At 37.4% G+C, this 13,819-nt stretch overlaps 1 protein-coding gene across 1 annotated transcript in view; it reads right to left on the bottom strand.

The window, feature by feature from the left end:
* camkvb (CaM kinase-like vesicle-associated b) overlaps positions 1 to 10,419 on the bottom strand; it is a 103,954-nt gene extending 93,535 nt beyond the window's left edge. Inside the window, exon 1 of the mRNA XM_051673480.1 lies at positions 10,252 to 10,419. The gene's annotated coding sequence lies outside the window, so the exon portion shown is untranslated. The remainder of the gene's footprint in view (positions 1 to 10,251) is intronic.
* Between the last annotated feature and the right edge of the window lie 3,400 nt (positions 10,420 to 13,819).

The raw sequence follows: 13,819 nt of genomic DNA, 5'->3' as shown, positions 1-13,819 counted from the left end.
TTTATATGTTTTTTATATGTTTTTTCACAGTCTTTACAAAAGTGTTTAGACCCTTGAAAAGTCTCTCCTTTTATTTCAAATAACTGACATTACATCTCTGTCATATTTACATTTCTAAATATATTTCTGAAGAGAATACACTAAATGTAGCACCTATAATTCCGTAAAATGAGAAAAATGATAAAGGGTTTAAACTTTGAATATTTCTGCAAGGCACTGTAAATCACAAAAATCAGTCATTAATTGGTCCATGTAATGCCTCAAAGTACATTTTTTCGGATACTTCAAGAATTGATAATTGACATTTTCTCTCCTTTTCTTCATTTGTATAATTTTTATTTATTTATTTTTTTATTTATTTTTTTATAAATGGATAATCACCTATTTCTGTCTTTCCATTTCTGTGTCTTGCAATTTGCACTGTGGACTGTACCATTAGCAAGGTGGTGTGGGTTAGGGAACATGGAGGGGTAATTATTGGCACTCGAGCATTAGCAAGAGAGTGAACAAACCATTTGCACGACCCACTGAGCACCAAGCACGTCTCTACACTTTAAGAGGGGCACGCAAGTATAAAGGGTACTGCTTTGCATTGTTCCCCGCAATGAGTGGACGATAGGGGTATGATCTCTCGCTAGCTGGCAAAAGCTGGAAAGTTTTTAACTGGAAGGAAACTATTGCTCATTGTGGCAGAGTGCCAGATTGTATTGGACAGCTCCAAATGTTGCCCTCCTTGTTCACTATTATTCCAAGGAATTACATTATTCTTATAGATCTATTCTTATACATTAACGCCTTTTTACGGAATTTATTTGCCATTAGAGCAGTCGAATGATAGAATTGACAGAAAACTGCCACAAAATAGCAGCATGCTATTTAATGCAATTAAGTAAGCTTCATATAGAGGCCTTAATACATTAAAAAAATATTATTATTATTTTTATTATTATTAATAATAACATTTATTAGGTTGCCGACCCCTGCTAGCCTTTTAAACTCCTCAACGTCCATACATTAATAAGCAGTCCATTCCATAACCCACCCCTGTGCTAATAGTACAGCCCACAGCACAAATTGCAAGACACAAAAATGGAAAAATAGAAAATTGGTGATAAGTCAGTTATTCAACAAAATCATGTCTAAAGTCACAATTTAGAAAAAGTAAAATTGAAGAAAAGGAGAGAAAAGGTAAATTATCCTTTCTTGAAGTAACCGGAAAAGATGAAAAATTAACGTTTCAAACCATTTTTCTATTTCTGCATTTGGATTGGTATGATCAGAGAAATTTATTGTGAAATGTTACACAGACCATTAATTCAACCTAGTCTCTTAGAATCATGTTACTATAATAAAATTTTTGCAAAATGAGTTCTACGTATCGCAGCAGTTTCCTGGTGAAAAAAAAACACTAGAGGCGCTACAACAACGACTTTTATTCACTTTCAAACAAATCACGAGTAAAACTGCTGATTATCAGTTAATAAACACATACTTTTCGTAATGTTCCTCACACAATTCAATATTATGACATCAAAACACTTTTACTATAGCGCATGACTTGAAAGGTGATACATTTTAACATTTGCATGACAAAACCAACTACATTTACAAGCTTATTCAGACGTGATCAATTTGTGCGTTAGCTAAATTGATAGAGCGTAGTACTTGCAATGCGAAGGACTGAAGAACGATCACACGAGTCAACACAAAAGTGTCATAGAACCACCACAAAATGTCATGGTTGATTCAGCAACTGCATTTTTCACCTCACATTTGTGATTAAGGTATCGGGTAGGTACGTCAGTTTTTTTTATTTAAAATTTGAAAGAGGATAAACATAAAAAACATTTTATAACACTGTTGGTTAGGTTTAGATTTAAGGTTTAAGGTAGGGATGTCAGTTTTGTTCATTTTAAACTCGGAGCATTAAAAAACCTCATCTGTTTGAGAGAACATTTAACTGGCTTTACCGCAGAACTGCCGCAATATATGTGTAATAAACCATGTAATGTCATTTGCCAAACTGTTGCCACAGTCACAGAATTTTCATGAGATCAGGCTGCATTGATTATATCACCCCATTAATGGTTTTTATAAATCATAAACACAACATTATATAACAAGCACCAACTACTATTATAAGACCTTCAATTTAGGTCTATAAAGGCACCAAACTCCAGACTTTCCGAAAACAGTCTTTGCTTGTTTATAAGTGTAGAAATGGGTAACCATTGAGGCTAGGCAATACTGTCTACCTTATCACAGTGTAAGGTGTCTTACTTAATAGCACAGCAGTCTAAAGCAGTCACAGCCAGAGTGAAAGGATTAAACAAGGACTGCTGTTGTCATCAGCGTACAGACCAGCAATGTGAGCCAACAAAATTGCCCTCTGCAGCATATGTTAATAGAGCTGAAAGCAGTTTCACTACTCAAAACAACCCCACCAGGCTTTACAAAAGATGAATTGCAGCATCGTCACACCCACATGGGTGAAGAGCCCACCTCGCGCAATTATCTCTCCCAGTCAATTGCGTGTAGGAGATTTTTTCTATCCTGCTGCCTAAATATAAATGGTGGTGTATTGCGGTGATGCTGGTCTGAACTGGACAATGACTAGTCAGAGTTTTCATGTCAAAGTAGAGTGTGATTGGAGCATTCAGCTCTGCAGAGAGAGAGAAAGAGAGGGATGAGTCACAGAATGGATGACAGAGGTCAGTATGGTGGGAGGATGAGGAGTGCTGAGTGATGAAGGTGAGAAACAGCTTGGTTAATCGAGAACGCCCCCGTTAGTCGTGCTATGCTAGTACCAAAGGAGTGTGTATGCGCGTGCGTATGTTTGTTTGTTTGACTGCACTCCAGCTGAGGCAGCTCTTTGTGCACAACCAGACAGCATTTATTTTTTTGCTTTTTGCTGTTGCTATTGAAAATGCATCCTTTAAAACGGTTGGTTAGCTTATTAGAATCACACTGAAGGATGTCAGCCAAACATGTACAAAAGCTATGCAAATACCCTATCAAGAACACATTACAAAAATCTGGAACTTAAAAAAAGGATGACAATCATCTAATTATCAACTATGCATTATCATAATTTATATATATATATATATATATATATATATATATATATATATATATAGTTTTATTTATTTATCACACATTTGCATATATACAGTGAAATTTCACATATCCCAGCTAAGCTGGGGTCAAGTGCAGGGTCCATGATGTGGTGGCCCTGGAGCAGATAGGGTCAAGGGCCCAACAGTGGCATCTTGGCAGTGGCGGTGCTTGAGTCCCCAACCTTCTGATCAGTAACCCAGAGCCTTAACTGCTGAGCCACCCCCCCAGCCTAAAATAAGGGACGCACAGATATAGAACTTTGTGGCCGATTCTGACAGCCGAATTATTTTTAGCACTTACAACCAGGGACTAAAACAAATGAACCAGTAATTTAGCGATTACCAGCATTTAAAAAAAAAAAGGTTTTCACTCTGAAAACAGTTCCCGTTTTCGGTTATGTTCTGCAAAACTTGTTCATTTTTGGCTGTTCTTTTTTTTTACTGAATTAAAACCTATATATATTGGCTGATACTGATGTATTGTACATAACCACCTAAAATGTCAATCTAAAACAGTGTCACTCCCAGACTGATTTCACTGTGAATTCTGTGACAGTAAGTCGAAAGTTCTTCAACTAACCAAACATTGTTGCTGAATGTATGGACGTGTGAGCTCCAGTTTCTAGGTGAAATGTCCACAGAGTGGCACCAAAAGTGAGTTGTATTTTTAGTTTTAAATAATTTAATACAGTCAACAGCAATGCATAATTTATTAACCATATGCCCTAACCCAAACCCTAAACCTAACTGTCAGTGGAGTAAAAATATAATCTTGAGGGAAAATCCAATCTCCGAATCACACTCATTATGGATTGTGTGAATACAATTTCTTCCTGGTTGCCACAGGAGCAGAGCCCCTATCTTTGAGGCTACTTGTCCAACATGCTATCAGTTACTCTGCAGGAAACCCATTTGAATTGATGCCACTTGTCAGTAACTCTGCAGAATGGCGTCAATGTCATCTTGTCCAATTTAGTTGATGATAAATCTGCCTGTGCTAAAGCTATAGAAAGATGATTTGCATAAGTATGTTTTGTCTTAAAATAGCTTCCCTGCAGATAAGGTGTGGCAATCTCATAACGAGCTAGCTATGACTATCACTGCATGGCTCCCACCCAAGCAATATTTTAAAAAATCTCAAGTTTAAGCCCCTTACTCCTCGCACACTAATCTGACCATTCAGCTCAGCTATTGTTTGTTGCCTTGGTTACAAAGTCCCTCAATGGCATTTCACTCTACAGTTCCAGTAAATCAGTCAGCGAGAAAAAAGAACGCACATGGTTTGAGAGCATGATGTTATACAAGGCTAAATTTAGGAGCTGTCTGTTCCAGCACTCATCTCTCAGTATTACCAGAATCAGGCAGTTTAAATATCTAAGATCAGGCAGTTAAAATAGAACATTTACATGGACGGGCACATGGAGATGAGGTCTTTGTGTGGGTAAATGAAAGCACAGCAAACCACGTGAATGAATGCCTTCTGAATTAGAACTACTGAATGTTTTCAATATGTGGTTGGAAGTCTTTGACAACATAACCCACGCACACTCAATTCATCTGAATATATTCTGCCTGATGAAGTCGACTAGATCCCAAACTGGTAACTGAAAGCACAGCAAGCCATGTGAATGAAAGCCTTCTGAATTAGAACTACTGATTGCTTTTGAAATACACTTGGAAGGATTTGATGACATAACCCATGCACACTCAATTCATCTGAATATATTTTGCATGATGAAGTTGACTAGAACCCTGAGAATCAATGAAACTGCTCCTTCTCGTTGCAAAATCATACATCTGCCTTGTCCCTCTTTGAATAATTAAAAATAATAGCAGTGCATGTTAAAGAGTGACATTAATCCAAAGATCGCTCAACATAGCATTTCATCTAGGGATGCCTGTTTGGAATTCAATCAAGGCCAGAACTAACAAGATTGGTCCAAAAAGATGTTTACTACTCTATGTTGACCTCTAAACCTAATTGGATCTGCTCAAAATCAGCTCTCTGTTTAAAAAAAAGATATTTTCCATTCATATTTTACGTAGAGATATTTTCCATGCAGCACGTCTGCAGAACGATATGCTAGCAAATTCTTAAATAGAAAACTAGGAACAGCATTCAGCTTTTACACACTAGGGTGGGCTGTAACTCCACAATGTGCAACCTGTCAGAGCTTGAGGATATTGCCCTGCATTGATCTTTTCATACACATTCATGCTAACACAGGCCTGATGCTCAAGTCCTGGCAGTTTTAATGAAAATGGATTTCACCCTGTCATTCACCTGAAAGAAGGACACTCTGGCTACTGGATCGCCAGAACCATCACACAATATCCCTTTGCAAATGTAATTAAATCACACCATCTGTTGACAGCCAAGTTAACAAAAACCAAATGAGGACAGGAAATAACTTACATGGACACTTTAATGTGTTGCTTGCTGTCAATCTAAGAATACTTTCATTAAATCTGTTTTCAGAAATGCTGCAGAAGACAGTGTGCCCTTGAGACTTCATGAGAGCAGCTCCAAAATACTGTATATAAAGATTATACAGATGCTTCATAAAAACAATCGTTTGCATATCTTAAATGTTGTTGTCAAAGCTCGTCATATTTATGCATTTGTTAACTTCTATCTACTTCCTTCACTTTAGTTCTCAGACTTAAATTAAGATGATTGACAACTTCAGAGAATTAAATGCTAGTCTATAAAATAAAATGTTTAAAAATGATGTCATGGATCATGGGATTGAAGTCGTCACAATTCCTCTTAAATATGATTCAGAGGAGAGATGAAAATGCCTTCAGTGGCAGCATGAATCAATGTAGAGGTGAAATATTAATACATTTTTGATTTAAAATTCCCCTTCAAATTCGCTTTTTATGGGGGCTATCAGCTGGAGTGGGCCTTTGAAGTTGCCTGATGCCACAAGTAACCCTATCAGCAGAGAGCCATGATTCAGCTGCATTCCCTTTCCCTTTTGTCTGTGAGAAAGTCTTGACATCATTGCAGACTGTGTTGTTTGTGTTATTTCGAGAAAAATAAAAGGGATCCATCTTCTTCAGTAAATGTGACTAAGTGCCTTTATCTCTTTCTTCTTTTTACCATTGGAGTAAGGGATGGCCTACCAAAAGATGATTGACATACTTGTGGTGATGGATCATTTTAAGCTCATCACCTCAAGCAGCCTAAAAATATCTTCCAGTTGGGATATATTCAATATTATCAAAGCGTTTTCTTTTGTTCTGGTCAATAGAGCAGATCTGAATAGGATCATGCTCTTAATTTAACCTGCCACAAATATACTGTAGAATAATAAGGCAATCATTGCTAATGCTGAGAACTGAGTGAATTAGAATACATCAGCTTCTGTTCAAGCAAACATGCTCCTGGCCAACCAGTGTAAACATTAATCATTTCTAGTGATAACCTGGTGAAGCTACTGTACACAAGATCATTCAATGAGACAAAAATGGCTGCTTCATCTAGTTTTGCTGATGGTATGACATTTTCAGCTCTGTTGTTTTTTTAGTACCTCCACTGGATCAGTATACTCTCAGAAACAGGGAGCTAAACAAAGAGTGATTTATCCTGGTTGTTATCTCTCAGGAAAGGACAATCATATGCAATAGTGTGTCCCGGGGGGTCAGTTAACTTTTGACTGAGGTCTTGAACACTAATGACTTACAAAGCAATATACAAAGGAGCGTGCTGATTCCAGGAAGCTAGAGATTCTAAAACAAATGCTAGTTATTTGCTAGCAATCTGTGGCTTAAACCACAGACTGCTAGCAAATTACAGTAGCCTAACAGTTACAGTTACAATTTAAAGCTGAAGACAGGACAAGGGTAATACCAATTTTGTTTACGGATATGTTTCTGTTATATTTTCTTTTGCTGTGACTACTGGGCAAAAATTAAGGCTGTTGATTTAACACGTTAATTCAGTGTGGTTAATTACATAAAAATGAAAAAATTTAGCACCAGCCCCTGTGTCCATTGTCTCGTTAGCGCTGGTGTTAAATGCGCTTACGAGTTCCGTGTTTGAGCCGTTAGATGTAGTAAGCTTACTTCTGTCTGAAGACTGTGCTGCTTCTCGCTTTGACTGCAGTTAAGTGTGTTGGGAAACTTCAGACCTAGTTGGTCAAAGGCTCTTGCTTAGAGTTTAGAACGGACTTGTCGAAGGCAGTCCTTAAGCCTCGAGAAGGTTATGTGACCAAGGTGTTTGGCCCAAGTTGTCACCTTGCAAGCATTCTCTCCTACGTTTATATTGGACAAGGCTAAGTGGCTGCATATGATTTTTCCAGTGAGGACATTGTGCATGTACTGTATGTTGACAGAACAAGTAATTCATGCTGTCAGATCAGCTCTTTCTCTGCTATGGAGGCCGTGCAAAAGGTTTGGCAATCAAGACTTTCTCACTAGGTTGTTGATACCATTGTGCTTGTTTACGATTCACAAGGCATGCATCACTTCAATAACCTTGACCTTGGCATTCTTTCTCTCTACCCATTGTGTAAGCAAAGGGGAAGTTATTTTGATGATTTTCACTACCCTGTTGGCTAGTGAGCATTGCGCTGGTGCATGTGAATCAGTAGCACAGCATTATGGCATTAGTGTCCCATAGCGTCTGACTTGAAAGGGAATGTTGCATTTACAACTGTAACCTTGGTTTCCTGAAAGAAGTGAATGAGATGTGGCTTGCCGCACTTCTGATTTTTTGCTAGCATGGGACTGTGAGATGGCTCCTCCCTTCAGTCGAAAAATCCTGACGAAATGCCCCTTTGCTCCAGTTTCTACTGTATGCTCGCAATGACACACACATAAGGGGTGGAGCGCCAAGTAGCATCTGACAATAAGATTGGCATGAATCGTGATTGAAACAACAACTGATTGGTAACAAGCCGAAAACTGTACAAATGAAGTTGCCTCAACATAATAAAAATTATGACTTTGACAAATATTTATGTAGTAGATGTGACAAAATGCATTTTATAAGTTTATACAACAAAACTTGATTAAATCCATTCCAACAAATTACGTTGGTTTTGTTGAAAAAAAAATGTCCTCCATTTCTATTTACGTTTATTGAACATTTTTTTTTGGGGGGGATTTTTGGCCATTAAGCATTTGGATTAAAAAGGAACCAGGGTCAGGCAATTTACAGGGATATGATTCATTAAACAGAATCTTCAAGTTTTACTTTATCTCATTTAGTCCCATATAAAACTTCAGCAGTCCAAAAACTCCAGCCAAGTTTTAAATTGGACTGAGTCATTTTGAGTAACCACCAAAACAGAAGAATGCTATTTAGTATCTTGTCTTCACAAGTAAAAGACTTTTGTTTTTCATGATCTACCCAGCTGACATTTCCACAAAAAATAGTGGTCAGACTACCTCCAGCTTAAACTGCAATTTATTTTATTGCAACATTTGTCTGGATCTATGCTTCCTGGAATACAGTCAGTCGGACCTCAAAACTCACTTAGACTGGTCGGAGCCATGGTTTAGTGGTTACTGTACGTGCTTCACTACAGGCGACACGAGTTCCCAGCTTCCCAGTTTCATTATTCATACCTCAATTCATTAAAGGACCCTTCAAAAGTAGCCCACTACTGTAACAACCTATCACTACTGTCTGTTTGTGATACTGTTTACGTTTGGTGCCAAAAGTCATAATCTATCTCTCAGGGGAAATTAGTGGATGGCTTTGTTCTGGCAGAAGACCTCACAGAAGGCCAGGAGTCTGCCGGAACAAGATGAGTGACCTCACTCCATCAACACTGGAATTAATAAATGTCTTGCAGGCTATAAACCACAAATTTACGGTACACGTAATCTATTTAAAACAATGTTCTGTTCATTATTCACTTCAAGGAACACTCATTAGGCAGCATGGACTAGCAGAGTGACAAAGGGGGTCAACAATTTTCCACAAGCGCTTGCGAAAGACCACCTGAGACCCAAAGTTGGACCCCATCTGTTCTTTAGGGCCAAACGCATAGCTTGGAGCATTGAACCAACCCAACATCTGCACCAATCCTCAGAATCTGAGAGAATAATCCTGAAGGTGCTAAACCATGGATGAGGAAAAAAATATATATATTTTTTTATTTTTTTATTTTTTTACTGTAAGCACAGTGTGTAAAATGTCATCAAGCTGTCTTATAATGTGACTCTAATATCGCTGTTTTATACAGCCACTTAAGATGTTAGTCTACAAAAGATTCTTGCATGTTATAGTGTTATAGCAAAGTGAAAAGAATCACAATAAGAAATTTTTCAAACACTCTTTCAATGATCTGAACATCATTTTAATAATAATAAAAAGAACAACAACATAATACTGACTGTTATTTATATTATTTGCCCATGGTACCATTTAAATAATCAAAGAATAATTAACACTGGTGGATAGTTGTCCATAAATGTTACTCTTGTCCATTCCTGTGCATAATTTTGGAGAGAATAAAAGGAGAACATTTTGGAGTCTTATTTTGGAACTTATAATGCAGCATAAAGCTTTAAAAGTAAACTTTTAAGCATCACCATCATCAAGACACAGTGTAATTTAAGTCTTCCAATTTCATCTCAAAACGAACTCACATAAGAATCTGCACAACAATATGGCAACACTTTTGCGTTCAACACGTAGTGTAATGCACGCCATTTAATATATATAAATACAGCATTTTTATATATTTTATTGAACTAATATATATACGAAGCAGGTCTTCAAATAATCCAATCTCACCAAGACGTCGAACAAAGATCACGAGATTACGATACTCAGATAGAACAGGTTTATAACGTGTTAAGACAGTAGCTTGCATTTTCATTTTCAGAAGTGCGTCTCTCATCAAGCGCATCAGCTCTGTAAGCTACATCAAATAACTACACTACCACATATTAAATTCAATTAAATTCATCTTAAGTTTGACTGACCACAACAGTGTATACAATGTAAAAATCAATGCATATTTTACACTTTAAAGTTATTATTTGTCGAATAAAAGCTACTTATTTTTATTTATTTATCTATTTCGACGTATTACTCGTATGAATCCAGTCAACTGTTTTAAGTTCGGTGCAACATGGTTTCATTATAGACCTCCGGTTCGGCAAAACTTACTTTTCCAGTCGTGAGCAGACTTAAAATGTCCTCAAATCCTCTGTCCAGAAGTCTTTTGGACGAACTGAACTTCTCGGTGAACGTTGAGTTTTGACGCTTATTCTCTACACGGTAAGGTACTCAGATTCCGCGGATGCTTTTTTCCCCATCTGTTTCGCGCCGGCGATATTTTTTTTCGAGAGGGATGATGAAGGAGATGCAAGAGAGAGAGAGAGAGAGAGAGAGAGAGAGAGAGAGAGAGCAGCGTGTGAGGGAGATGATAATAATGCGCTTTAATCTGACAGGCTTCTGTAGTGGTGTGGCCGAGTAAATCATATAATATAAGAGCAATAAGTGTTATTTTAATAATTTGTCCTGACGCTCCTTAAAAGAAAAATCACATTACACATAATCCTCAGTTTTTGTAATTAAAATGAGATAGGTGTGAGAGAGGTCGATTTCTAGCAAATCATACCTTTAAATTTTTTATTTATTTATTTATTTTGTATTTTTTTCTTTTTTTTTTTTTTTTTTTTTTTTTTTTGCCATGGAGAAAAATAAGGATGCTTATAGAACCACTGAAAAAAATAAGATAAAGGAAAGGAAACCCTTGCTTTTTATCATTTAATAAATGTTCAAGCACATAGAAGTTTTGTTTGTTTTGTGTAGTGGTTTCTTTATGAATGAATGCATGTGCAATGTATTAAACAAAGCTGTTCAATGTTCATCATTTACCATTCATTAAAAAGAGTCAACATCTCCTTGGACCAATATGTGTTCTTTATATAACATGTGTTCACATTATGAAAAAAGATCAAAGGAAACATTTGTTTTATCATTAAAATTACACTAATTACCTTCTTGTCCAAATTTGAAGTACATTTAAACAGTTCAGAAGGACAGGCTTTGGATCCTGAACATAAAGAGACTATTTTATGCCTCTTCAGCCTCAGCAAAAAAGCTGAGCAGAAGGGGTCGAACCAGTCACCATGGGGAATTTGTTGTTGAATAAGCTATGCTCTTTCTTGCAACAGTAGTTTGCCCCTTAGGGTCTCAGTGTCTTAAAGAATTAGTTGAAGCATATGTGTATTGTGTCTGCGTGAGTGGCTTCTCATGTTCACCGAAGTCCATTGTATCTCACGATGATGAGATAAATAAAATGTAGTGAATGGAGCATGATTCAAGCATGTGAAGACTGCATTGACTGAATCTATGGTAAGTATAACCCTTTGCCCCGCTAGCTTGACAAGTATCTTACCTCTAAAGATGCTATTTATTTAGGCTACTTAGCTTGATATTCATGCCAGCTAAAATATTCCTGGGATGCATGGACAGAAGAGGATTGCATAACAAAATATATATGTTTTTAGCACACACTGTTGGTGCAATCATCTGGAAGTTGCATAGATATTCACATTACTGACGTTAGTTCTCAGTTCATGGTCAAACAACACTGAGTACCTTTGTTGATTCATAAAGCTGACGTCACACTAGCCAACTCCAAACAACTCGAATTTGTTCGAGGGTGTCACACTTACAGACTTCAGTCTCCATTCGGAGGTATGACACACTTGCCGATTCAGAATGGTGGAAGGGTGACAGATATTCTGACTCCTCCCGTCTCTCTCTCTCTGATTTCTGTCACATGGAGTTTGCCGAAATAACAACAGGAGTGTCTCGTGAACATAAACAATTGTAACAGATTGATTTAGGATGCGATTCATGGAGTAACTTTACCTTGTGAATGTTTTTGATTGTGTATTTATCCCCTCGAAGCTTGCCGTAGAACGCGTATGTCCATATGCAGCTTTCGGTGAGTAAAGGATTTATGTTCAACATAAACAGACTGTTCTGCCTCTGTTTTCTGATTTTATAAGTAATTTTGTGTAGGACAACACCAGGAAAATGCTAAGTGACAGAATTACTTAGGATTACAATCTGTGTTTGTTATGATATGTGGCTGAGTGCAATCACTGATGAAACGTTGTCAGTTCTTTAGTAAAATAAGAAGCTTACTGGGCACGTGATGCCCGCAAGAGTCCGGCCCAGCAACAGATTGATATTTTCTAACAAGTTTGATCTGCTTTTCCAGTTCTCAGAGCCATTAACTCAGCAAGGAGTCCAGATGATCAAGGGATTAACGACCTCTAGCAGGCAGACATCTCACCTACTGCCGTATCTCACCTACTGACCAACAATTATGTAAATGAAGTTTATGCCTGAAAATCACTTGAAAAAATCAGCTAGTATGACGATGTCTTTAGTGTGCCTCCTCTATGATTCCAGCCAAATTTCAGCACCATGGACAGCTATGCTAAAGTTTGCACAAGGCAGCTGGATTCTCACAAACCAAGTACCAATAGCCTACAGACAACCAAAGACCGGCACAAATTGACATTGAGTAGTGGACTGACACTTCCTCCAGCCATTAAAATTTTCAAAGCTCACACTAAAATCCACCACAGACCACAAATCTGTGCAACCTTGCATGAAGCATGTCACATTTTACTTTTAACATGCTACAGACTCAAAGCCAGTATATGTATTAGATTCATTGGTTATGATCCACTCCACAACATTTTTATAGTACAGTATGTTCATAAGCAGAAGGACTGATGCTACAGTCCATAGATGTGCAAGATCTGGTTACTGGGTCATATACACTGGAGCAGTAATAAATTGCTTCAGGTTTTCCTAAAATAAGATTTGGGTAAGAAACAGTTTAGAAAATAGAATGCCATAATGCTCGGTACAGTTCAATAGCCCATTCTGGAAACCTCAGGACCCAGTTTAATTGGTATTTAGTCCTTTAGGTCCTTTAGGAATTTTTTTAACCAGAGAAGCCATTCTTGATAAAGCTTGACCATAGAAACTCTGTGAACTGTGGCCAGACCCTCAGTTTTCTAAATTTTCCTTGTATTTTCCCATGTTAGAATGAACCACCAGAATACAAAACTGAGATGAGACTAAACTTGCTGCTTTTGAATATAGGGTAGTGCTCATCTGTGAAATTACAGTGCTCATGCACTGTTAACATCAACACATTATACAAGCCTGTGTTACTATGGTTACAGATTATATCAGACAAATATGCACAACATGGAAATCAGGATGGTTGATGGAAGGGAGAGACAAAAATTATGCTTTTCATCTCCAAAATATGCTAAGATGTTTCTAACTATGTTATTGAAAAGTTATTGATATTTTTATAAAAGGTTGAAGAGTATAAACCAAACTCTCTTTCAACATATTCACATAGTTCCCTAAAGAATGAGCATTTATGCTTTGCTGAACATAAATTCTGAAGACCTGGACCTCTTGGGAAGTGACCCAGTGCTCCACAAATCCTTATAACCCTACCCTGATACACCACAATTCATGAGGTGTCAAGTAATGCTTTGTTATTTAGGAGCACATTATATAATATAGGGCTTAAATTCTGCACAACCCAATGTGACAGAGGCTCTTCCTTTCGTAAGGAACAAACCAGATTTAAAGTCTTTCCTATATGCTTGATGTTAGCTGGTGGTGTGATTGTGATGGTATGGAAGAACCCTTGGGTTTGCAGGTTGATGCTGATTTGGTGGGA

Source organism: Myxocyprinus asiaticus, chromosome 35, assembly GCF_019703515.2.
Source record: "Myxocyprinus asiaticus isolate MX2 ecotype Aquarium Trade chromosome 35, UBuf_Myxa_2, whole genome shotgun sequence".
Classification (NCBI taxonomy): domain Eukaryota; kingdom Metazoa; phylum Chordata; class Actinopteri; order Cypriniformes; family Catostomidae; genus Myxocyprinus; species Myxocyprinus asiaticus.
Note: the sequence above shows the minus strand (reverse complement) of the source record. Positions and strands in the feature narration are given on the sequence as shown.